At 40.8% G+C, this 25126-nt stretch overlaps 1 long non-coding RNA gene across 2 annotated transcripts in view; it reads right to left on the bottom strand.

The window, feature by feature from the left end:
• The window catches only part of LOC117087456, a 39061-nt gene that overhangs the window by 5751 nt on the left and 8184 nt on the right, over positions 1-25126 (bottom strand). Inside the window, exons 2-3 of one of the 2 annotated variants that reach the window (XR_004438817.1) lie at positions 19718-19806; positions 3662-4162 (exon numbers count right to left, since the gene is read on the bottom strand). This is a non-coding gene — a long non-coding RNA (uncharacterized LOC117087456). Of the gene's footprint in view, positions 1-3661; positions 4163-19717; positions 19807-25126 lie in introns of those variants that run through there. The other variant, XR_004438816.1, reaches the window with a different exon arrangement.

Raw genomic sequence — 25126 nt, 5'->3', positions numbered from 1 at the left:
ACCCAGTGAAATAAGCCAAGAAAAAGGGAAATGTATATATAACCCCAGAAAAAAATGAAGAGATGACTTCTAATAGGAAGAATTCCAGGGGTAAGGTCTTAAGGGAAATAAAAGGGATCTTAATAGATGTACATAATGAAATACAAGAAAACTGAGACTATGATAAAGTAAAATAGTGCAGTAAAAAGGAAGGGAATTTAGAAATTCAAGGGAAAAGCGAACACTGAATAAAAAAGAAAATATCATGATTCATTAGTTGGCTTTGCAGTGAAAAAGAATTATTTAGTCGTGTTGATGTAAGTATGGTTTATTGATTTATAACAGAATAAAAGTATTGACAAAGAAGATTTAATTACACTGTTTCACCATTTCTAAAATACATGTTTTTCACATTTTTAACATTTCTGATCTTACAATCAATGGTGTCATAATAATAATCAACAATATATTTTCTTTCTTGGTATTAAAGTAAGTGGAATATCTTAGATTTTATGAAATATGTGAAATACACAATGTTTACAAAACAGAATGTAAATGGTGTTGATACTTAAAAATGAAAAAAGCACAGATGACAAAAATTTACAAAGTCAAAGAGGGATGAGGAACTAAAGCACTGCCTGAGACACTAAGAACCTTATAAAGTAAAAAAAAAAGTATCTACAGTTTTCTTGGATCAAGAAATATGTCATAAGCATATTAAGACTATAAAGTAGTGTAAGGATATAAGAAAAACTGAACCAAAGTGGTTTTCCCACTTTTATACACTCGATATAACACACTGGCCACCAAAATGCATAGAAGAGGTTCCCCCACGCCGACCAAGCAATCAATTCTCTGGCAGATTCTATAGCAGACTCAGCTGAGCATCATCTAAGTCAATTCAATCCCAACACAAACTACCTGGAAATAGCAGCAGATCTCATAGGTTGAGGGTTCCTTCCCATAAGACTGCCCCCAACCTCAGATGCCAACCACAAACTCAGGTTGTGACCTGTGCTTCTGATCCAACAGCTATAAATTGGGGTTCCCACAATCCCATCCTCGGGTTTGGTTAATTTGCTAGAGCAGCTCACAGAACTCAGGGAAACTATGTTTCCCAGTTTATTAATAAAGGGTATAATAAAGGACCTCTGCCAATGCTAGTTTGGAAGTTGGAAAATGTCACCCAATGGAATAATTTATAAACAAACTAATTAATTAATTAACAGAAGCAGTTGGACTTGGTGGCTCATGCCTGTAATCCCAGCACTTTGGGAGGCTGAGGCAGGAGTACTGCTGGAGCTCAGGAGTTCAAGACCAGCCTGGTCTCGAACATAGTAAAACCTTGTCTCTACTAAAAATCAAAAAAATTAGGCAGATGTGGTGGTGCGTGGCTGTAGTCCCAGCTACTTAGGAAGCTGAGGCAGGAGGATCATTTGAGCCTGGGAGGCTGCAGTGAGCTTGATCACACCACTGCACTCCAGCCTGAGTGACAGAAGGAACCCTGTCTCAAAAAAAAAAGAAAAAAAAAAAAAAGAAACTCTGAGAACCCTATAATCCAGGAATTTTTATGGAAGCTTCATCAAATAGGAATAATTATTAATGCCATCTCTAGCCCTTCTCCCTTCTCCAGAGAATGAGGGTGGGCTGGAAGTTCCAGGCTTCTAATCATAGCCTGGTCTTTCTGGTGACCAGCCTCTATCCAGCAGCCTACCAAGAGTCACCTGATTAGTACAAAAGACTCTCTCATTGCCCAGAAAATTCCAAGGGATTTAGGTGCTCTGTGTCAGATGCTAATACTCAGGAAATTACAAATGTCTTTGGAGTTCTGTGTCAAAAACCAGAGCAGAGACCAAATATTAGAACAAAAGATTATCCTAGCACCACTATCTAAAAGGGTATTAAGAACTCTGTTTCAAGAACCAGAGCAGAAACCAAACATTAGAACGAAAGATTCTCCTAGCACTCCTATTGCTCAGGAAACTACAAGAGTTTTAAGAACTCTGTGCCAGGGACTAGGGGGCAGAGACCAATATGTGTATTTTTTATTGCACAACAGCCAATTAGAAATTAAAATACTAATATATTATCATAAATATCAGAGTAAAAGCAAAGGTATTTTTTTCCAAAAAAAAAACCTACCAGACAAAAAGGAATCACAATTTGAGTTCTTACAAAGTTTCTAGTGTTCTTCTAGTGCATGACTTGAATTCTTATATTTTGAACAGCAAAGTACTATCTGGGGAAGATACATTAATCTGAGATGACATCTATCAATGCCAACTGGGAATTTGTCACCTAATGGGACAATTTGTAAACTTATTAATCTATTAATCAGCAAAGAAACAACCTCAAAATCACACCGACAATAAACTTCTGCTTCAGATCCCAAGTTTGCAGGCCAGCTGAGGCAGTTCACACTTTGTGTTTCTTCTTCTCCTCAGAACAGTAGTCTGGGAGAAGCATGTCCTTCTTGTGGTCATGGTAGAAGCACAAGAGAACAAGCTCCACTGCTCAAGCACATTTTAGGTCCTGTTTACCTGACATCTGTGAAGATCCTGTTGCCCAAAGCAAGTTTCATGGTCAAGGACCAAGTCAAGAATGGGTAGCATACTCCACCTTTTGGTTAGAGGAACTGCAAACTTAATTATGTGGTAAAGGATACGGATGGGAGAAAATTGGGACAAATAATTCTATGTACCACAGACAGTTACGAAAATTTGCCAGAAAGCTGTGTTCTGTTCATCAAGACAATGTTTCCAGAAGGACAATTAGCCTATCAAGGAAGAAAGGTAAAAACAAGGAAGGAAGGAAGGTAAAAACAAGGAAGGAAGGAAGGTAAAAACAAGGAAGGAAGAAGGAAGGAAAGAAGGAAGGAAGGAAAGGAAGGAAGGGAGGGAGGGAGGGAGGGGAGGAGAGAAAAGGGGAGGGGTGGGGAAGGAAGGGGGAAAAGAGGAAGGGAAGAGAGAGAGCATGCATGTGAAAGAAGGAAGGAAGGAAAGAAAGACTGAAGGGAGGAAGGAGGAGCCAATGTCTAAAATCATGCATGGTTTTTTTTAGTTATTCACTTTTAGAGGATGCTCCAATATGAACTCATTAAAGGTAAAGAATTAACCTTTATCCTGCCTTTCCTACATGAACTGATCACTGGGTAACCAAATAGTAGACATGAGGAATTTCTCTCTATAGTTTTCCAGCAAATAAATGTAAAATCAATGTTAGAATACCACCATATCATTACTCTTTGTGAATTAATAGATCTAGACCAGTGCTGTCCAATAGAACTTTCTGCGACGATGGAAATGTTCTATATCTTATACAGTAGCTATAACCAACATGAGTTTAACATTTGAAATGTGACTGATAGGCCAGGTGCAGTGGCTCACGTCTATAATCCCAACATTTTGGGAGATCCAGGCAGGTGGATCACTTGAGGTCAGGAGCTCAACACCATCCTGGCCAACATGGTGAAACCCCATCTCTACTAAAAATACAAAAATTAGCTGGGCATGGCAGCACGCACCTGTAATCCCAGCTACTCAGGGGGCTGAGGCAGAAGAATCACTTGAACCCAGGAGGTGGAGGTTGCAGTGAGCCAAGATCGTGCCACTGTACTCCAGCCTGGGCAACACAGAAAGACTCTGTCTAAAGAAAGAGAGAGAGAGAGAGAGAGAAAGAACTGATATAACTGAGAAATCGAATTTTTTATTTAATTTAATTTATATTTTTAAGTAGCCATATGTGGCTAATAGCTACCACATTGGATTGTGTAGACTGAACAGTGATCATAAATGGCTGCTAGTATCACAAACAGAGATATTCAGATACTATATGCCACCCAATAGAACAAAGCACCACCTAAGAAGTGGTCTTGACAAAAATTCTAAACTGAATCTGATTAAATATCTAGATTTAAATGCCAATTTGCAAGGAAATGTGAAGGAACATATTAAGCATCACACAGATGTATTAGCAAAATTCAGACTGTGCAAAACACTACCAAACAAATAATCCAATTCCTTCAACAAATAAATTGCAAGGAAAAATAAAGAGAGGACATCAGCAAGATGCTAGAATAGGAGTTTCCAGGGCTCCTCCCCTCAGAGACACGTCAATTTGAACAGCCACCCACACAAGAGTACTTTCACCAGTGCTGAGGACTCCAGGTGAGAGATTACAGCACCTAGTTGGAGCAAAGATACAAGAAAAGACACATTGAAGAGGGTAGGAAAAACAGTTTCACATTACTCAAGTTACCCCTTTCCCAAGCCTACTCAGCAGAGCATAGCACAGAGAGAGAAAAGCCAGAAAAGCCCACAGCTAATATCATGCAAAACGGTCAAAAGCTGAAAGCTTATCCCTTAAGATCAGGAATAAGACAAGAATGCCCACTCTCATCACCTTTACTCCATATAGTACTAGAAGTCCTAGCCAGAGCAATTAGCAAAGAAAAAGAAATACAAAGACATCCAAATCAGAAAGGAAATAGTAAAATTGTCTGTTTGCAAAGATGACATATTATATATTTTCAGAAACCTGACGTAACTCAGGAATGGAGAATCAAATACTGTATGTTTTCTCACTTATAAGTGAAAGCTAAGCTATGAGGATGCAAAGGGATAAGAATGATATAATGGACTTTGGGGACTTGAGGGGATGGACAACAGGGGGTAAGAGATAAAAGACTACATGTTGGATACAATGTGTGCACTGCTTGGATGACAGGTACACCAAAATCTCAGAATTATCACCACTAAAGAACTTATTTGTGTGACCAAAAACCACCTGTACCCCAAAAACTATTGAAATAAAATTGTTTAAAATTTTTTACTTTTTTAAACCCTAAGGATTCCATATAAAAAAAAGAGAACTAATAAATTCAGTGATGTTGTGTGATACAAAATCCACAAGCATTGATCTAGACAATGTTTTTTTGCATATAACACCGAAAGCACAGGCAAGAAAAGCAAAAAGAGACAACTGGGATTGCATCAAACTAAAAACCTTCTGGAAAAAAAAAATCAACAGAGTAAAGAGACAACCTATTGAATAGGAGAAAATATTTGCAAACCATATATCTGGTTAGTAAGGGGCTTATATCCAAAATATATAAGGAACTCAAACTACTCAATAACAAGAAAACAACCCAATAAAGAAGCAGGCCGGACGCAGTGGCTCATGCCTACAATCCCAGCACTTGGGGAGGCTGAGGCGGGTGGATCACGAGGTCAAGAGACCATCCTGGCCAACATGGTAAAACCCTGTCTCTACTAAAAAATACAAAAATTAGCTGCGCCTGTAGTCCCAGCTACTCGGGAGGCTGAGGCAGGAGAATCACTTGAACCTGGGAGGGGAGGTTGCAGTGAGCCGAGATCATGCCACTACACTCCAGCGTTTTGAGACTCCACCTCAAAAAAAAGAAAAAAGAAAAAAACGAGCAAGGCAAGAATTTGAGACCACATAGGCAACATAGTAAGATTTTTGTCCGTACAAAAAATAAAACTAAAAAGACTAGCCAGACATGGTAGCATGCTCCCAGCTACTCAGGAGGCTGAGGCAAGAGGATCACTTGAGCCCAGGAGTTTGAGGTTACAGTGAGCTATAATCGTATCACTGCACTCCAGCCCAGGTACAGAGTGAGATCCTGTCTCTAAAAAAAGGGGTGGGGGGGAGGAATTGAGGAAACATTTCTCAAAGGAAGAATATAAAATGGCCAACAGGTACATGAAAAAATGTTCTATATCACTAATCATCAGGGAAATGCAAATCAGTACCAAAGAGACATCACCTCATACCTGTTAAAATGGATATCATCAAAAAAGACAAAAGTCGACCAGATGCAGTGGCTCACACCCATAATCCCAGCACTTTGGGAGGCTGAGGCAGGTGAATTGCTTGAGTCCAGGACTTTGAGACCAGCCTGGACAACATGGCAAAACCTCATCTCCCCAAAAAAATACCAAAATTAGCCAGGTGTGGTGGCACTCAGCTGTAGTCCCAGCTACTTGGGAGACTAAAGTGGGAGGGTCACCTGAGCCTGAGAAGCGAAGCTTACAATGAGGCAAGACTGCACCACTGCACTCCAGCCTGGGTGACAGAGCAAGAGGAAGGAAGGAAGGGAGGGAGGGAGGGAGGGAGGGAACAATGTGGAAGCACCTCAAAAAATTAAAAATAGAACTACCATATGATCCAGCAATCACATTTCTCAGTATATATCAAAAAGAACTGAAATTAGTCTCAAAGAGAGATCTGAACTCCCATGTTCACTGTAGCATTGTTCACAATAGCCAAACTATGATATCAACCTAAAGGCCCATCCGCAGATAGATAGTGATATGCTTTGGCTGTGTCCCCACCCAAATCTCGTCTTGAACTGTAACTCCCACAGTTTCCAAGTGTCATGGGAGGAACCCAGTGGGAGGTAATTGAATCATGGGAGCAGGTCTTTCCCATGCTGTTCTCATGATAGTGAATAAATCTCATGAGATCTGGTGGTTTTAAAAATGGGAGTTCCATTGCACAAGTTCTCTCTCTTTGCCTGCTGCCATCCACGTAAGATGTGACTTGCTCCTCCTTGCCTTCCACCATGATTTTGAGGCCTCCCCAACCACATGGAACTGTAAATCCATTAAACCTCTTTCTTTTGTAAATTGCCCAGTCTCAGGTATGTCTTTATCAGCAGTGTGAAAACGGGCTAATACAGTAAATTGGTTCCAGTAGAGAGCACACTGCTGAAAAGGTACCCAAAAATGTGGAAGTGACTTTGGAACTTTGGAACCCACCTCTTGCATCAGCATGACCTGGATGTGAGACATGGAGTCAAAGGAAATCATTTTGAACCTTTAAGATTTGACTGCCCGACTAGATTTTGGACTTCCATTGGACCTGTAGCCCCTTTGCTTTGGCCAATTTCTCCCATTTGAAATGGCTATATTTACCCAATGCCTGTACCTCCATTGTATCTAGGAAGCAACTAACCTGCTTTTGATTTTACAGGTTCATAGGCAGAAAGGACTTGTTTCATCTCAGATGAGACTTGGGACTGTGGACTTTTAAGTTAATGCTAAGTGAGTTAAGACTTTAGGGGACTGTTGGAAAGGCATGACTGGTTTTGAAATGAGATTTGGGAGGGGCCGGGGTGGAATGATATGGTTTGACTGTGTCCCAACCCATATCTCATCTTGAATTCCCACATGTTGTGCGAGGGTCCCAATAGGAGGTAATTGAATCATGGCAGAGGTCAGAACAGTTTGGAGGACTCAGAAGAAGACAGGAAAATGTGGGAAAGTTTGGAACTTCCTAGAGACTTGTTGAATGGCTTTGACCAAAATATTGATATGCACAATGAATTCCAGGCTGAGGTGGTCTCAGACTGAGATGAGGAACTTGTTGGGAACTGGAGCAAAGGTGATTCTTGTTATGTTTTAGCAAAGAGACTGGTGGCATTTTGTCCCTGCCCTAGAGATTTCTGGAACTTTGAACTTGAGACAGATGATTTAGGGTATCTGGTGGAAGAAATTTCTAAGCAGCAAAGCATTCAAGGGGTGACGGGTACTGTTAAAGGCATTCAGTTTCAAAAGGGACACAGAGCATAGAAGTTTGGAAAATATGCAGCCTGACAATGCAATAGAAAAGAAAATCCCATTTTCTGAGGAGAAATTCAAACCAGCTGCAGAAATTTGCATAAGTAATGAGGAGCCAAATGTTAATCACCAAGACAATGGGGAAAATGTCTCCAGGGCATGCCAGAGACCTTTGCAGCAGCCCCTCCCATCACAGGCCTGGAAGCTTAGGAGGAAAAAGTGATTTCATGGGCTGGGCCAGCCCAGGGTCCCTGTGCTATGAGAAGCCTAGGGACTTGGTACCCTGTGTCCCAGCCACTCTAGCCACTCTAGCTACTCTAGTGGCTAAAAGGGGCCAATGTAGAGCTCGGGCCATTATTTCAGAGGGTGCAAACCTCAGCCTTGCCAGCTTCCACATGGTGTTCAGCCTGCAGGTGCACAGAAGCCAAGAATTAAGGTTTGGGAACCTCTGTCTAGATTTCAGAAGATGTATGAAAATGCCTGGATGCCCAGGCAGAAGTTTGTTGTAGGGGTGGTGTCCTCATGGAGAACCTCTGCTAGGGCAAGAACCTGTGAAGGGAAATGGGGGGGTGGGAGCCCCCACACAGATTCCCTAATGGGGCACTGCCTAGTGGAGCTGTGAGAAGAGGGCCATGTCCTCCAGACCCCAGAATGGTAGATCCACCCACAACTTGCACCGTGTGCCTAGAAAAGCCACAGACACTCAACACTAGCCAGTGAAAGCAGCCGGGAGGAAGGCTGTACCCTGCAAAGCCACAGGAGTGGAACTTCCCAAGACTATGGGAACCCACCTCTTGCATCAGCATGACCTGGATGTGAGACATGGAGTCAAAGGAAATCATTTTGAACCTTTAAGATTTGACTGCCCGACTAGATTTTGGACTTCCATTGGACCTGTAGCCCCTTTGCTTTGGCCAATTTCTCCCATTTGAAATGGCTATATTTACCCAATGCCTGTACCTCCATTGTATCTAGGAAGCAACTAACCTGCTTTTGATTTTACAGGTTCATAGGCAGAAAGGACTTGTTTCATCTCAGATGAGACTTGGGACTGTGGACTTTTAAGTTAATGCTGAAGTGAGTTAAGACTTTAGGGGACTGTTGGAAAGGCATGACTGGTTTTGAAATGAGATTTGGGAGGGGCCGGGGTGGAATGATATGGTTTGACTGTGTCCCAACCCATATCTCATCTTGAATTCCCACATGTTGTGCGAGGGTCCCAATAGGAGGTAATTGAATCATGGCGGTGGGGATCTTTCCTGTGCTGTTCTCATGATAGTGAATACGTCTCATGAGATCTGATGGTTTTTAAAATCAGAGTTTCCAGCCAGTTGTGGTGGCTCAGGCCTGTAATCCCAGCACTTAGGGAGGCTAAGGTTGAGACCAGCCTGGCCAACATGGTGAAACCCTGTCTCTACTAAAAATATAAAAATTAGCCAGGTGTGGTGGTGTGTACCTGTAATCCCAGCTACTTAGGAGGCTGAGACAGGAGAATCACTTGAACCCAGAAGGTGAAGGTTGCAGTGAGCCCAGATTGCACCATTACACTCCGGCCTTGGTGACAAAAGCAAAACTTCATCTCAGAAAAAAAAAGTGGAAGTTTCCCTGCACAAGCTCTCTTTTTGCCTGCTGCCATCCGTGTAAGACATGACTTGCTCCTCCTTGCCTTCCACCATGATTGTGAGACCTCCTCAGTCACATGGAACTGTAAGTCCATTAAACTCTTTTTACTGTATAAATTACCCAGTCTTGGTGTATCTTTATCAGCAGCATGAAAACAGACTAATACAATAATATTATATTGTATTCTTGAAATATGCTTTGGCTTAAAGAGTGGTGGATCTTAAATGTTCTCACCACATACACACACACAAATGGTAACTATAGTAACTATAAGGTGATGGATGTTATAATTAGCTTGTTTGTGGTAATTATTCCACAACGTATACGTATATCAAACATCACATACATCACATTGTATTCCTTAAATATATAAAATTTTGTCAATTATACCTCAATATCACTGGGGTAAAAAAGAGAGAGAATGGAACGAAGCCATGGATTTAAATGGACTTTTGGTTTTCAGACACTTCCTATGTAACTACCAACTTGTCTTATGAGGGAGCACTGCAGATGGGGCACTGAAAAGCTATCCACTCCTTCCTTCTGCTGTGTATTCCTTTGCCAGAGTCTGGAAAGCTAAAATAGGCAACTTTCTAGGCTCAATCCAGCTAGACGTGTCCATGTATGGTAATCCTTGACAAAGAGATGTAAAATGAAGACTGAAGAGAAAGCATTTTCTTCCTGAATGGAGACAACACCTCAAGGGAACCAGCCTTTGGCTCTTCCACTTTTGTCCTGCCCAGAACCCGGGCACCATGCTTTGAAACTCAGAAGATGAATGACACCCAAGAAGGGAAGATTGGAATGAGAGGTAGAAAACACTGGATCACTAAGTGCACAATAAAGCAGCTGTAGCAGCCCTGGACTGGGCCAAATGCCCTCTTCCCCATCAATCCATCTCTTTGCAGGAAGGAACTCCTGACTAAGTGCCAGACTTTCAGGCATGGACCTTTCCCCCAGAGGACTCTCCCTTTGGGTAAGATTGGCCAGCTGCATGGAGAGTCTACCATTGCCTCAAAGCTCTCTCTGCAGCCACTGCCCTTTCACTGCTCATCCAGAACACAAAAGCTCATTTTTCACATCCTGTCTGCCCCTACAAAATACAACAAACACACCCTTGAGGTCAATGATTTCTACCAAGGTTAAGCCGTCTTCGCTTAGGGGCAATTTCTGCACCTACTCTTAAATATTTTTCTTTCAAGTATGCCACACCCTTCCACTGGCACATTTTAGTCAAAGGTATCATCAATCAAGTTTCAATGGCTGTTAAAAGATTATATTTACCTCCTTATGCAAAAGTGTGTTTGCCTGTTGAACTTCTAGCAAATCAGATTTCTTCAAAAGGGAATTGTATAAATAAAAAGAATAAAAAATAATACAAGTACATAAATCTGTATGTAATATATTTAGAAAATAGTCGTAGAAATATAAAAATGGCTTGAAATGACAACAAACCAAATAGAAATGAATCACAAATTCACTCGTATCTCTGGGTTTGTGGTCTTGGCTTTACTTTCTTAGGTTACCTGCCCCAGATCTTGGGCTGAATCCTTTATCAGCCATATATAGTTTTATTTTCCTCTAAAACAAAACACTATCATAAACTTTCCACGTAAAATGTGGTTCACCAAAACAACACTGAAAAACATCTATACCTGGGCGTGGTGACTCATGCCTGTAATCCCAGCACTTTGGGAGGCCAAGGGAGGCAGATCACCTGCAGTAAGGAGTTCGAGACCAGCCTGGCCAACACGGTGAAACACCATCTCTACTAAAAACACAGAAATTAGCTGGGCGTGGTGGCTCATGCTTATAATCCCAGCTACTCAAAGGCTGAGGCACAAGAATCATTTGAACCCAGGAGGCAGAGGTTGCAGTGAGCTGAGATTGTGCCACTGCACTCCAGCCTAGACAACAAAGGGAGACTCCATCTCAAAAAAAAAGAAAAGAAAAACATCTATGATTTTTCTCTCATTTGTTTTCTCTATTTTTTTCTCATTTGTTTTCTCTATTGTTGCTAGTATTAAAATATAAAATGCTGCCTTTCCCTGCTTGATAAAATATTAATTTTTTTAAATTATCCAAGGGTACAGGATTAAGGACATTTTAATTGTAAACTGCAGAAACCTTTAAAAGTGGGCTCTAAAAACTTTTGGAATATAACTTTTTTTCTCCAAAACTTATATTAACAATGGTGATGCCTTTACATTTCACATGACATTCTACAAGCAAAATATACTTTGTTAGACTCAGTTCTGACATTATCTCATCCATCCTGGCTGGACTTGCTTTGCCATGCAGTCCCCACTTCAGGACTCGCCCTGAGCCTGCGTCTTTCACACACTTGCCACATTTTCACTTCTGCTCACCCTCCCAGGCTCAGCTCTAAAAACAGTAAAAGAATTTTTAGCTGGAAACATGGGCACCCAAAATTAACTACATTTCCCAGTCTTACTTGCAGCTGGGTGTGGCCATGGAGTTGTTAGTGAAAATAGTGTGTGCATCCTCTGGGAAATGTCCCCAAAGGGAGGAGGCATTTCTTTTCCCTTTCTTTCCCTCTTTCCTTCTAGTGGAATACAGACATGGTGGCTGGAGCTGGAGCAGCCATCTAGAACCAGCAGTTGAGTTTAGAAAAGGAGGCCATGCCAGCCGGGCGCAGTGGCTCATGCCTGTAATCCCAGCACTTTGGGAGGCTGAGGCGGGGGGATCACATGAGGTCAGGAGTTCAAGACCAGCCTGGTCAACATGGCGAAACCCCGTCTCTACTAAAAATACAAAAATTAGCTGGGTGTGGCATGCACATGTAATCCCAGCTACTTGGGAGACTGAGGCAGGAGAATTGTTTGAACTGGAAGGTGGAGGTTGGAGTGAGCCGAGATTGCAATACTGCATCCCAGCCTGGGCAACAAGAGTGAAACTCCGTCTCAAAAAAAAAAAAAAAAGTTAAAGTAAAAAAGAAAAGGATGTCCAAAGAAAAGTCTAAGTCCCTGACACCTCTGGAGTTCTTTTTCTTTTTTTCTTTTTGAAGTGTCTTGCTCTGTCACTCAGGCTGGAGTGTATGGCTGGATCATAGTTCACTGCAGCCTCGAACTCCTGGGCTCAAGTGATCCTCCCACCTCAGCCTGCCCACGGGGACTACATGCCACCATACCTGAATAACTTTGTTTATTTTTAGTAGAGACAAGGTCTCACTGTGTTACCCAGGCTGGTCTTGAACTCCTGAGCTGAGGCAATTGCACCTCGGCTTCCCAAAGCATTGGGATTACAGGTATAAGACATTATGCCTGGCTCCTCTGGACTTCTTTTTTCTTTTCCTTTTTCTTTAAAAAAAAAAAACAAAAAACTAGGGTCTGGCTGTGTTGCCCAGGCTGGAGTGCAGTGGGGTGATCTCAGCTCACTGCAATCTCTGCCTCCTGGGCTCAAGCAATCCTCCCACCTCAGCCTCCCAAGTAGCTGAAACCACAGGTGCCTGCTAGTATGCCCAGCTAATGTTTTGTGTTTTTTGTAGAGACAGAGTTTCACTATGTTGCCCAGCTTGGTCCCAAACTCCTGAGCTCAAGTGATCTGCCTGCCTCGGCCTCCCAAAGTGCTGGGATTACAGACATAAGTCACTACTCCCCCACCCTCCTCTGGACTTCTTGTGAGAGAAATAAACATCTATCTTGTTTAAGCCATTGCGACTTTGAGTTTTCTATCACTCATAGAAAGAGATAACTAATATACTACATGTATATCAATTTGCCATGTATCCTTCAGTCTATCTGCAAGTTCTCATTTCTCTTCCACTGATTTATTTGTCTACCACTGGGCCAAACACCTCATGCTTTAATTAATATAACTTTGTGTTAGGTTTTGATATCTAATAGGCAAAGCTCCTCCCTTAGTTCTCTTTCAGAACTGTTTTTGACTGTTCTCAGACTATTACTTCTCCATTTGAATTTTAGTCTGTCTAGTTCCAGAGGGAAAAGTGTGATGGCATTTTTATTGCCATCATGTTTCCATTTAACTTGTAGATTAACTTAGAATCAACACCTTTATGAAACTGAATGTTCCTATACATGAGCATGGTATAGTTCCATATTGATGTTTTTGTGTACTACAATAATATTTTGTACTTTACTCCATAAATGTCTACGTATCCTGTGTCAGATTTATAGACCTAATGTTCTTGTAAATGGTGCATTTTATTTTATTTCATTACCTGATGGGTTATTGGTGATATACAAGATTTTTTGCATTTTGGGCTTGTATTCAACAACCCTACTGAACTCTTCACTGAACTCTTATAAGTTCCTAAAAATATGTCTGTAAAGCCTCTTGAATTTTCTTTCTTTTTTTCTTTTTTTTTTTTTTTGAGACAGGGTCTTGCTTTGTCACCCAGGCTGGAGTGAAGTGGCACAATCACAGCTCAATGTAGCTTCAAACTCCTGGGCTTAAGCAATCCTCCCACCTTAGCCTCCCAAGTAGCTGGGACTATAGGCATGAGCCACCATGCCTGGCTAATTTTTTGTATTTTTAGTAGAGACAGGGTTTCACCATATTGCCCAGGCCGGTCTCAAACTCCTGAGCTCAAGCAATCTGCCTGCTTCGGCTTCTCAAAGTGCTAGGATTACAGGCGTGAGCCACTACGCATGGCTCTCTTGAATTTTCTATTAATTTGTTTCCATAAAGCAACTACAGGGAAATGAGAAAAGTAAAAGTGAATTGCCTTGAGTGTGACTAGCACTAAGAGTCTCAAAACAGAAGAGTAGTATCAGTAAGAAGTTCAGGTGCCAGTCGTAAAGCCTCATCAATAACACAGCAACAGGACTAACAAGGCAACTTTGGAATACTGAGCAAGGATATAAAATAGCTCACCTCAGGGGGAAAGGCTAGCACTGGAACCAGAAGTCAGGCCATGAAAGACAAGAGCTGTGGTGGAAGGAGGGAGGGAAGGGGAGAGTCTGGAAAGATTCAAGCACCAGAGGCAGTAGCTCAACCAGACAACAACGTCACTCCCATGGAGGTCATTTATGGCAGATCAATTTGTCAGTCTCCAAAATGGAGTTTGTTCAATCTAAAAAGCTTAAGAGCAAAAGTTTCTTTATTTTGGTTGAGACACTGGCCTCCCCCTCCCAATACTGGAGGTAATACCATTACAAAGGAGAAAAGAGTAAAGTGGAAGAGAAAAGATCTGGATCCTCACCTCACCAAGGAAGGACCCCTGAAAGCCAATTCATCCTGAAACCTTTGACTTCTCATAAACAGTGAAAAGTGAAGATAATTCTCTTGAGCTGCAGTGTCTCTCCAGGGACCATAGTTAATACATTCTTTACAATTCCCATCACCACTTCTGGATTCTTTGGTGTTTTGTTTTGTTTTGTTTTCTAATCTTTGTTACATGTTTTTATGAGTTTTCAGAAATGACTCAAAATCTTAGAGTGTGACCCCTCTTCATTCCAGATGTCTATCTAAGGACCCCTGGAATAACATTAAGATAAAAATTTTCCTCAATAAGACACTTAGTTTTTTGTGTATGAAGGTCTAAAGCAGAAATGAAGAATAGCAGTTGGGGCTGAAGGTCCATAAGGTGACAGATACTTGAGTTCATCTACATTTTACATTCTGAATACAGGAAAAGCCTGCTGCAGATGGTTATCATCCTGCTAGTGTCCATAGAACTCAGTCAGAACACTGTCCAGGTTCCCTAGCAGCTGCCATTCTGCACCAGCCTGCCACCTAGTGGTCAAGGAAGTTGATGCAACATATTATTGGAGATACCACATGAACCCCACATAGCCTCATTCTTTTCTCGTGTCTCAGAGTTAATGATTACTGGGTAAAATCAAGGGAAAGAGAACATATATTTCTGTTACAAGCCAGCAGCAGTGGTTTGCACCTGTAATCCCAACACTCTGGTAAGCCGAGACGGGAGGATCGCTTGAGGCCAGGAACTCAAGACCAGCCTGATCAATATAGCAAGACCCCATCTCTATACATTTAAAATTTAAAAATTATATATATATAAATTTTACATGTGTATACATGTATATATGTATATGCATATATATACACTAACCTGGCCAACATGGTAAAACCTTGTCTCTATAAAAAATACAAAAATTAGTTGGGCGAGCTGATGCACACTTGTAATCTCAGCTACTTGGAAGGCTGAGAGAGAAGAATCGCTTGAGTCCAGGAGATCGAGTTTGTAGTGAGCCAAGATCACACCACTGCACTACAGCCTGGGTGACAGAGTGAGACTCCATTTCAAAATTCAAAAAAAAAAAGATATGTCTGTAACAATGTTTCTTAGTCCATTCAGGCTGCTGTAACAAAATAGACATAAACACAGAAATTTATGTCTTACAGTTCTGGAGGCTGGGAAGTCCAAGATCAAGGTGCTGGTGGATTCAGTGTCTGGTAAGGACCCTTTTCCTTGTTCATAGATAATACTTTCTTGCTGTGTCTTCACATGGTAGAAGGGGCAAGGCAGTTCTCATGGGGCCTCTTTTATGAGGGCACTAATCTCATTCATGAGGACTCTGCCCTCATGACCTAATCACCTCCCAAAGGCTCCACCTCCTAATACCACCACATTGGTGATTAGGTTTCAACATACAAATTTGGGGTAGTGGGTGGAGGAACATAAACATTCATACTAGAGCACAGTGTGACAATGGTAATACAGTTATTGATAAAACTAAGAAAAGATGCTCCTAATTGTAAAAAAAAAAAAAAAAAATGTCATTTTTTTTTTCAGAGGGAGTCTTGCTCTGTTGCCCAGGCTGGAGAGCAGTGGCACAATCTCAGATCACTGCAACCTCCGCCTCCCAGGTTCAAGCTATTCTCCTGCGTCAGCCTCCCTACTAGCTGGGATTACAGGTGTGCACCATCACACCTGGCTAATTTTTGTATTTTGAGTAGAGATGGGGTTTCACCATGTTGGCCAGGCTGGTCTCGAACCCTTGACCTCAGGTGATCTGCCTGCCTTGGCCTCTCAAAGTGCTGAAATTACAGGCATAAGCCACCACGCCCAGCCAAAAAGTAATTCTTTTATTTTTTTTCTTGAGACAAGGTCTCGTTCTGTTGCCCAGGTTGGAATGCAGCAGCATCATCTTGGCTCACTGCAACCTTGACCTTCAAGGTTTAAGTGATTCTCCCACCTCAGCCTTCCGAGTAGCTGGGATTACAGGCGAGCACTACCATGCCTGGCTAGTTTTTGTTTTATTTATTTATTTATTTATTTGAAATGGAGTCTCACTCTGTCACCCAGGCTGGAGTGCAGTGGCACAACCTTGACTCACTGTAGCCTCGCCTCCTGGGTTCAAGCTACTCTCCTACTTCAGCCTCTGGAGTAATTGGGATTACAGGCATGTGCCACCATGCCTGGCTAATTTTTTTTTTCTTTTTTTTTTTTTAATGGAGTCTTGCTCTGTCACCCAGGCTGGAGTGCAGTGGTGCAACCTTTAGTAGCTGGGATTACAGGCATATGCCATTATGCCCAGATTTTTGTATTTTTAGTAGAGGCGGGGTTTCACCATATTGGTCAGGCTGGTCTCGAACTCCTGACATTGTGATCTGCCCGCCTCGGCCTCCCAAAGTGCTGGGATTACAGGCATGAGTCACCGCCATGCCACCAGGCCTAATTTTTTGTATTTTTAGCAGAGGCAGGGTTTCACCATGTTGACCAGGCTGGTCTTGAACTCCTGACCTCAAGTGGCTCATGTCTATAATCCCAGCACTTTGGGAGGCCAAGGTCGGTGGATCATTTGAGGTCAGGAGTTTGAGACCAGCCTGGCCAACGTGGTGAAACCCTGTGGGAGGCTGCAGTATGCCGAGATCATGCCATTGCACTCCAGCCTAGGAGACAGAGAGAGCCTCTATCTCAAAAAAAAAAAAAGAAAGAAAGAAAGAGTCACTACTTGGTAGACCTTGACTAGCTTTAGCTCTTTATTGGCCAGACATTTTTTTTTTTAATCCCTTCAGTTGACATAAATCAAATTATACAAAAACTGTCACCCCAGGCCGGGGGTGATGGCTCACGCCTGTATCCCAGCACTTTGGGAGACCGACACAGGCAGATCACCTGAGGTCAGGAATTGGAGACCAGCTGGCCAACATGGTGAAACCCCAATTCAACTTAAAATACAAAAATTAGCCAGTTGTGATAGCAAACACCTGTAATCCCAGCTGCTCAGGAGGCTGAAGCAGAACAATTGCTTGAACCCAGGAAGCGGAGGTTGCAGTGAGATATGATGCCACTGCACTCCAGCCTGGGCGACAGAACAAGACTTTGTCTCAAAAAAAAAGAAAAAAAAAAAAGAAAAAGAAAATAAATGGTTATCAAACAATGAAACAATATGAAGGAACCTTAAATGCTTATTGTTAATGAAAGAAGCCAATCTGAAAAGACTACATATATATGATTCCGACCATTCTGGCAAAGCTTAGTCGGCCAACATTATTTTGATAGTTTCAAGTATGTCTCAGAGTGAGTGTTTTCGTTGTTGACATTTTCTGATTAGGCATAGGAATGAGTGAATTAAATGTTATGACACTGGTTTAAGGAAATTAATGCTATCATAACTTTATAAAGCTTAGAAGGGATGGACTTCCTTTTTTTCCGCCCAGGCTGGATTGCAGTGGCACGATCTGGACTCATGCAACTTCTGCCTCTAGGGCTCAAACCATCATCCCACCTCAGCCTCCCAAGTAGCTGCAACTATAGGCGTGCACCCTGGCTAATTTTTTGTATTTTTAGTACAGACAGGGTTTCACCATGTTGCCCAGGCTTGAAAGGACTTTCAATGATAGCTTCAGTTCTATCTCAGAGTCATTGTTTCTCATTGGTTTATTTCTGATTACTTAGGCAAGGGAACGTATACATTGAATGCTATGATAAAGTTTTCAGGAAATTATCCTACCTTTGGATTTGATGGTCAATACAACACAAGGCTTCAAAAGGAATTCCAATTATTACTTAGTTAAAACCCAGTCATCCCCACCCTGTCCCTCTTCATTGTTGTGCAACAGGTGGTGATTTGGAAACCTAGACAATATTCTAATTCCATTTCTTATACCCTACTGTCATGAGGAAACAGATCAGCACAATCCTTTGAAAACGGTATATTCCTTAAAGAACCTTTTCATTACGAAAAATTTCAAATCTACACCAGGCAAAGAATAAGATAATCAACTACTATAGATTATTTTGCCAAATTTGTTCCATCTATCTACCGTCTTTACCTCCCTGTGCATGAGGAATACATAAATGATCTACTGGAACTCAGCATGGAAAAAGCATGGGATTTGGAGGAAGCCTGACACACATTCTAACTCCTGTGCTTAAGCAGGTTACTCTCTCTGATGTCAGATTTTCTCAACTATATAATGACTATAAAGATACCAAACATGGCTGGGTGCCATGGCTCACACCTGTAATTTCAGCATTTGGGAGGCTGAGGCTGGCAGATCTCTTGAGCCCATGAGTTCAAGACCACCCTGGACAACATAGCGAGACCCCATCTCTACTTCAGTTAAATTTTTTTTGGGGGGGACGCCCAGGCACAATGGCTCCCGCCTGTAATCCCAGCACTTTGGGAGGCTGAGGCGGGCAGATCACAAGGTCAGGAGTTTGAGACCAGCCTGATCAACATGGAGAGGCCCCGTCTCTACTAAAAATACAAAAATGAGCCAGGCGTGGTGGTGCATGCCTGTAATCCCAGCTACTCAGGAAACTGAGGCAGGAAAATTGCTTGAACCCAGGAGGCGGAGGCTGCAGTGAGCCAAGACCACACCGCTGCACTTGAGCCTGTGCAACAGAGCGAGACTCTGTCTCAAAGAAAAAGAAAAAGAAATTTAAGATACCAAACACTGGATGCTAGAGAGTTAAATAACATGTGTAACTGTTTACTGTGGTGTCTGACACATACCAGGCACTGAGTATTCATCTTCTTTTGCTTCTTACTTCATTGGACCAAAGCAGTGGCAGGTATATTCTTTTCATGTGAATTTTAGCTTGCAAGCACTGTTGCCAGAGTTATTAAGAAGTTAATAACTGTATTAGTCCATTTTCACACTGCTGATAAAGACATACCTGAGACTGGGCAGTTTACAAAAGGAAGAGGTTTATTGGACCTAACAGTTCCACGTGGCTGGGGAAGCCTCATAATCATGGCAGAAGGTGAAAGGCACGTCTCACATGGCAGCAGGCAAGAGAACAGAGCTTGTGCAGGGTACCTCTCGCTTTTAAAACCATCAGATCTCATGAGATTCATTCACTATCACTCGAACAGCACAAGAAAGATCTGCCCCCATGATTCAATAATCTCTCACCAGGTCCCTCACACAACACATGGGAATTATGGGAGCTACAAGATGAGATTTGGATGGGAACACAGAGCCAAACCATATCAATAACCTTAGTTTCTGGCTTTACTATGATCATCTCTTCTCCTTCAGGCAAAAGTCCTCCCCACAGTCCACTCATGATTTTTTTCCAGGAAAAACAAAAGCAACCCTGCTGTCCCCATAAAAGGCATTATCATTACCTTATTAACTCACCGAGGCTCTTCTCCACGAAAAGTGTTGTACCGGATCTGCCTCTCTTGACATCACAATGGCTAAGCTGGCAACCTTGCTACATGAGAGACAATCATGTAATGATAAAGCAATAGAGGTATTAAATTTTTTTCAAATAAACACAAATTAATGTGAAAGAGAATGCAAATTTAACAGATTAAATGCCTTTTCTCAATTGTCCTATCCTTCAAAATACTTTTAGAACTTTTGTTCTAGAACTGTCTTAACTAATTTTTAGATCTCTCTCCTTCACACATCTCATTATTTTATACTCACAAGTTAAAACTGAGACCTAGTTGAAGTACTTTATTGTTATTTTTTATTTTTAGATACCAGGTCCCACTGTGTTGCCCCAACTGGCAGGCTGGCACAATCTTGGCTCACTGCAGCATTGAAGTCCTGGCCTCATGGAATTGTCTCACCTCAGCCTTGTGCTTTCCTTTATATGTAAGGATGTCACCACACAGCATGCTTAATTATCTACTTATTGCTGTTGGCTTTTACTTGGGGTTTAGGGAGTAGATCAATCACATTCTGTAGATTAAGTTTTGGTTTTCTGTTGTTGGGTATTTGTTCTTTGGGGTCTTTGTGTTTGTTTATTTCCACACAGAAGCCTATCATAGGGATTGGAGTCATTTCACCAACTGATATAACCAATTCTGATGGAATTTTTTTTAAATAGACAGGATTGAACTATTCTGATTCATTAGCATTATAACTACTGACTTACAAGGTTACAATTTTTATTCATGAGGAATTCAATTAAATAGATAAACTATTGCTCTGCTCTAGATACTTGCCAGTGAAGTATTAAATCTTTTCATTAAAAAAATAAATAAAGATAAACTAAGCATGACTACATTTCTCATTTTACTGAAATTACTGAATGGAAAAACCAGTATAAATGTGCCCTATTAAAAGAACACCTAAAAAATGAAAATCCAGCTATTTCTTTTCAAAAGAATTAATCACAGCTTCTCTATACATCATAAACTCTACTGTGTCATCTTAAATTATTGAATTTATATAAAACTCAAAGAATATATTTATCAGAAAAAGAGCTATAATTGTTGTTTTTTGTTGTTTTGTTTTTTGTTTTTTGTTTTTTGTTTTTTTTGAGACGGAGTCTCGCTCTATCGCCCAGGCTGGAGTGCAGTGGCCGGATCTCAGCTCACTGCAAGCTCCACCTCCCAGGTTTACGCCATTCTCCTGCCTCAGCCTCCCGAGTAGCTGGGACTACAGGCGCCCGCCACCTCGCCCGGCTAGTTTTTTGTATTTTTTAGTAGAGACGGGGTTTCACAGTGTTAGCCAGGATGTTCTCGATCTCCTGACCTCGTGATCCACCCGTCTCGGCCTCCCAAAGTGCTGGGATTACAGGCTTGAGCCACCGCACCCGGCCGCTATAATTGTATTAATTGGTAGGTTGTGATGATGTTTTAACATGAAATATCAAAATCCATTGATTTATGGACTGGCTTCAGCAGAGAAAGACCTTTACCAATAGGCCAGGCTAGAGATCCCAGTAGCCTCTCAAATGTTTTCTATGTCCTGAGTGATATTCGGTGCTTAAAGAATAAATAAATAAATAAATAGTTTCTTATGATGTGTACATTCATTCCTCCCTTCTCCTAGAGGAGTAACTTCAGGGTTGTGTATATTCTCCCAATCTCACAGTCATCAGACTGCCATAAACCACCCATCCCATTTCCTTAGTGCAGTGCACTAAAAAAAAAACAGGACTCTAAAACTCCTAGAAAAAAACATAGAAATACAGAATCTTGGCAATGATTTCTTGGATATGACACCAAATGCACAGACAACAAAGCCAAAAGCAAAACTAGACAAGTAGGACTACATCAAACTAAAAAGCTCCTACATAGCAAAGGAAACAACAGAGAGAAAGGACAACCTACTAAATGGGAAAAAATATTTGCAAACTATACATTTGACAAACGGTTAATACCAAAAATATGTAAGTAGCAAAAAAAACCTAAATAATCCTATTAAAAAGTAGGCAAGGGACTTGAATAGGCATTTCTCAAAAGAAGACATATAAATGGCCAACAGATACTTGAAAACATGCTCAACATCACTAATCATCAGAGAAATGCAAATCAAAACCACAACAAGATATTATCTGACACCTGTTAGGGTGGCTATTATCAAAGAAACAAAAGGTAACAAATGTTGGCAAGGCTGTGGAGAAAAGGGAACCCTTGTATGCTTAGGGTAGTAATGTAAAATCATGCAGCCACTACGGAAAACAGTTTAGAGGCTCCTCACAAAATTAAAAATAGAACTACCATACGATCCAGCAATCCCATTTCTGCATATATATCTAAAAGAATTGAAATCAGTATCTTGAAGAGATACTTGCACTCCTCATATTCATTGTAGCATTACTCACAATAGCCAAGACATGGAAACAACTCGAGTTTTCATCTACAGATGAATGGGTAAAGAAAATCTGGTATGTTCATACTATGGAATATTACTCAGCTTTTAAAAAGACGGCAATACTGTCATTTGTGACAACATGAAATGAACCTGGAAAACATTATGTTTAGTGAAATGAGCCAGACACAGAAGTTCAAATACTGCATGATTCCACTTGTATGAGTTATTTAAAATAGTCAAACATATAGAAGCAAAAAATAGAATGAACTTGCCAGGGTTAGAGGGGGAGGAAATAGGGAGTTTTTGTTTAGTATCTACAAAACTTCAGTTATGCAATGTGAATAAATTCTAGAGATCTGCTGTACAACACAGTGCCTACAGTTAGTAATACTGTACTGTGCACTTAAAAAGTTAAGAGGGTAGATCTCATGTTAGGTGTTCTCACAACAACCAGAAGAAACCAAAAAGGCATACGGAAGGTGCTGTATGTGTCTACTTCAATTGTGGTGATGGTTTCAGAGATGTGGGTATATGTCTAGACTCATCAAATTGTCTACATTAAATAGTGCAATTTTCATATATCAATTATACTTCATTATAGCAGCTTTTTAGTTCCACTGATTCTGAGACTTTTCCCTGTTATAAAACAACAGCAATTAGTTTCTGAGCCCCTGTGTATTTCCTTGGTCAGAAAATATGAATATATGATGTGTGAAAAGATTTTGGACTAAAAAGGATTAACAGGGAAGGCTGACTCAACAGCCCGCTTTAGCTTCACATATGACTTAAAAGAATAGATTTGAACCTTAATCTTTTAATCTGCCTGAGTCTTGCAATTTTTACTTGCTTTGCATGCACTTTTAGCTCATATCTAAAGGTCATTCTGTTCCTTGTGTGATTCTACCAGCTGATTTTCTATCTGCTCCACTAATATTTTACAATACCTGCAAAATTTGATTTATTTCAAATTCTCTGGAGTCAAAAAGATAAAACTGGTCGGGTGTGGTAGCTCATACCTGTAATCCCAGCACTTTGGGAGGCCAAGGCAGGTGGATCATGAGGTCAGGAGTTCAAGACCAGCTTGACCAAGATGGTGAAACCCCGTCTCTACTAAAAATACAAAAATTAGCTGGGTGTGGTGGCAGGCACCTGTAATCCCAGCTACTCAGGAGGCTGAGGCAGGAGAATCGCTTGAACCCAGGGGGTGGGGATTGCAGTGAGCCGAGATCATACCACTGCACTCCAGCCTGGGCAACAGAGTGAGACTCTATCTCAAAAAAAAAAAAAAAAAAGAGATAAAACTGTGACAAGTCGTTTTACATTGTTCAATGTGTTTAGATTTGAAAGATTGCTCTCTTCCAAGCTTTTCACAGATGTAACATTACTAATGTGTGTGTGTGTGTATATATATATAATGTGTTTATATATATATTTTATATATAAATATATATGTGTGTTTATATATGTGTGTGTTTATGTATATATATATATATATATATATATATATATATATATATTTACAGTGGCTGTGTTTTCAGCTCCCCTAAAGCAAGTAACTGAAATTGACAAAGAAAATGCCACATAATTTGTAATAAGCAATTGACCACATATTATATAGCTATCATTGAAATGACTTCCAAGACTAACTGAAATTGTGCTCCAAGTTTTAAGATGCAAAAATAACATACAACATGTACAAAATTAAGACAATTATGAAGAAGCACCACCTAGAATTTGAATACTATGAAAGGCAATAAATCTGAATTGTAACAGTGGCTGTCACTAACCTCGGACAACTCATTCAGTTGCCATCTGTTAGTTTTCCTCTTTAAAATGGTTATAATCATACTCTTATCTCTCTGGGTATGTCACAAGAACTACCAATTGTTTTTTTTTTTTTTTTTTTAAGTTTCTAAGTTTTTCTTTTTTTTTTTTTTTTTATTATACTTTAAGTTCTAGGGTACATGTGCATGACGTTTATATCATGTATAACTCCCCAATGCAATCCCTCCCTCCTCCCCCCTCCCCATGATAGGCCCCAGTGTGTGATGTTCCCCTTCCCGAGTCCAAGTGATCTCATTGTTCAGTTCCCACCTATGAGTGAGAACATGCGGTGTTTGGTTTTCTCTTCTTGTGATAGTTTGCTAAGAATGATGGATTCCAGCTGCATCCATGTCCCTACAAAGGATGCAAACTCATCCTTTTTGATGGCTGCATAGTATTCCATGGTGTATATGTGCCACATTTTCTTAATCCAGTCTGTCACAGATGGACATTTGGGTTGATTCCAAGTCTTTGCTATTGTGAATAGTGCCGCAATAAACATACGTGTGCATGTGTCTTTGTAGTAGAGTAATTTATAATCCTTTGGGTATATACCCAGTAGTGGGATGGCTGGGTCATATGGTACATCTAGTTCTAGATCCTTGAGGAATCGCCATACTGTTTTCCATAATGGTTGAACTAGTTTACAATCCCACCAACAGTGTAAAAGTGTTCCTATTTCTCCACATCCTCTCCAACACCTGTTGTTTCCTGACTTCTTAATGATTGCCATTCTAACTGGTGTGAGATGGTATCTCATTGTAGTTTTGATTTGCATTTCTCTGATGGCGAGTGATGATGAGCATTTTTTCATGTGTCTGTTGGCTGTATGGATGTCTTCTTTTGAGAAATGTCTGTTCATATCCTTTCCCCACTTTTTGATGGGGTTGTTTGTTTTTTTCTTGTATATTTGTTTGGAACTACCCAATTGTTAAGTTGAAAAGCACTGAGGAAATCCAAATTCTGCTATAAAAACAATGAGTGCATGCCATAAGATAAATAGAAAACTACGCAAAAATGCCTCTCCTATTTTGATTATATTTTGAACACTATCTGAGGACATCTGACAGTACAGCTGCCTAGAGGAAATAGGATATGGGAAAGTATGTCCAGATTCCATTATTGAAACCCTTTGCTAAAAATATTAATCCCTCTTC

This window comes from Trachypithecus francoisi, unplaced genomic scaffold (genome assembly GCF_009764315.1).
Source record: "Trachypithecus francoisi isolate TF-2019V2 unplaced genomic scaffold, Tfra_2.0 Lachesis_group10, whole genome shotgun sequence".
In the NCBI taxonomy this organism is placed as follows: Eukaryota; Metazoa; Chordata; class Mammalia; order Primates; family Cercopithecidae; genus Trachypithecus; species Trachypithecus francoisi.
The sequence above is the reverse complement of the archived record's forward strand: the minus strand, read 5'-3'. Positions and strand labels throughout refer to the sequence as shown.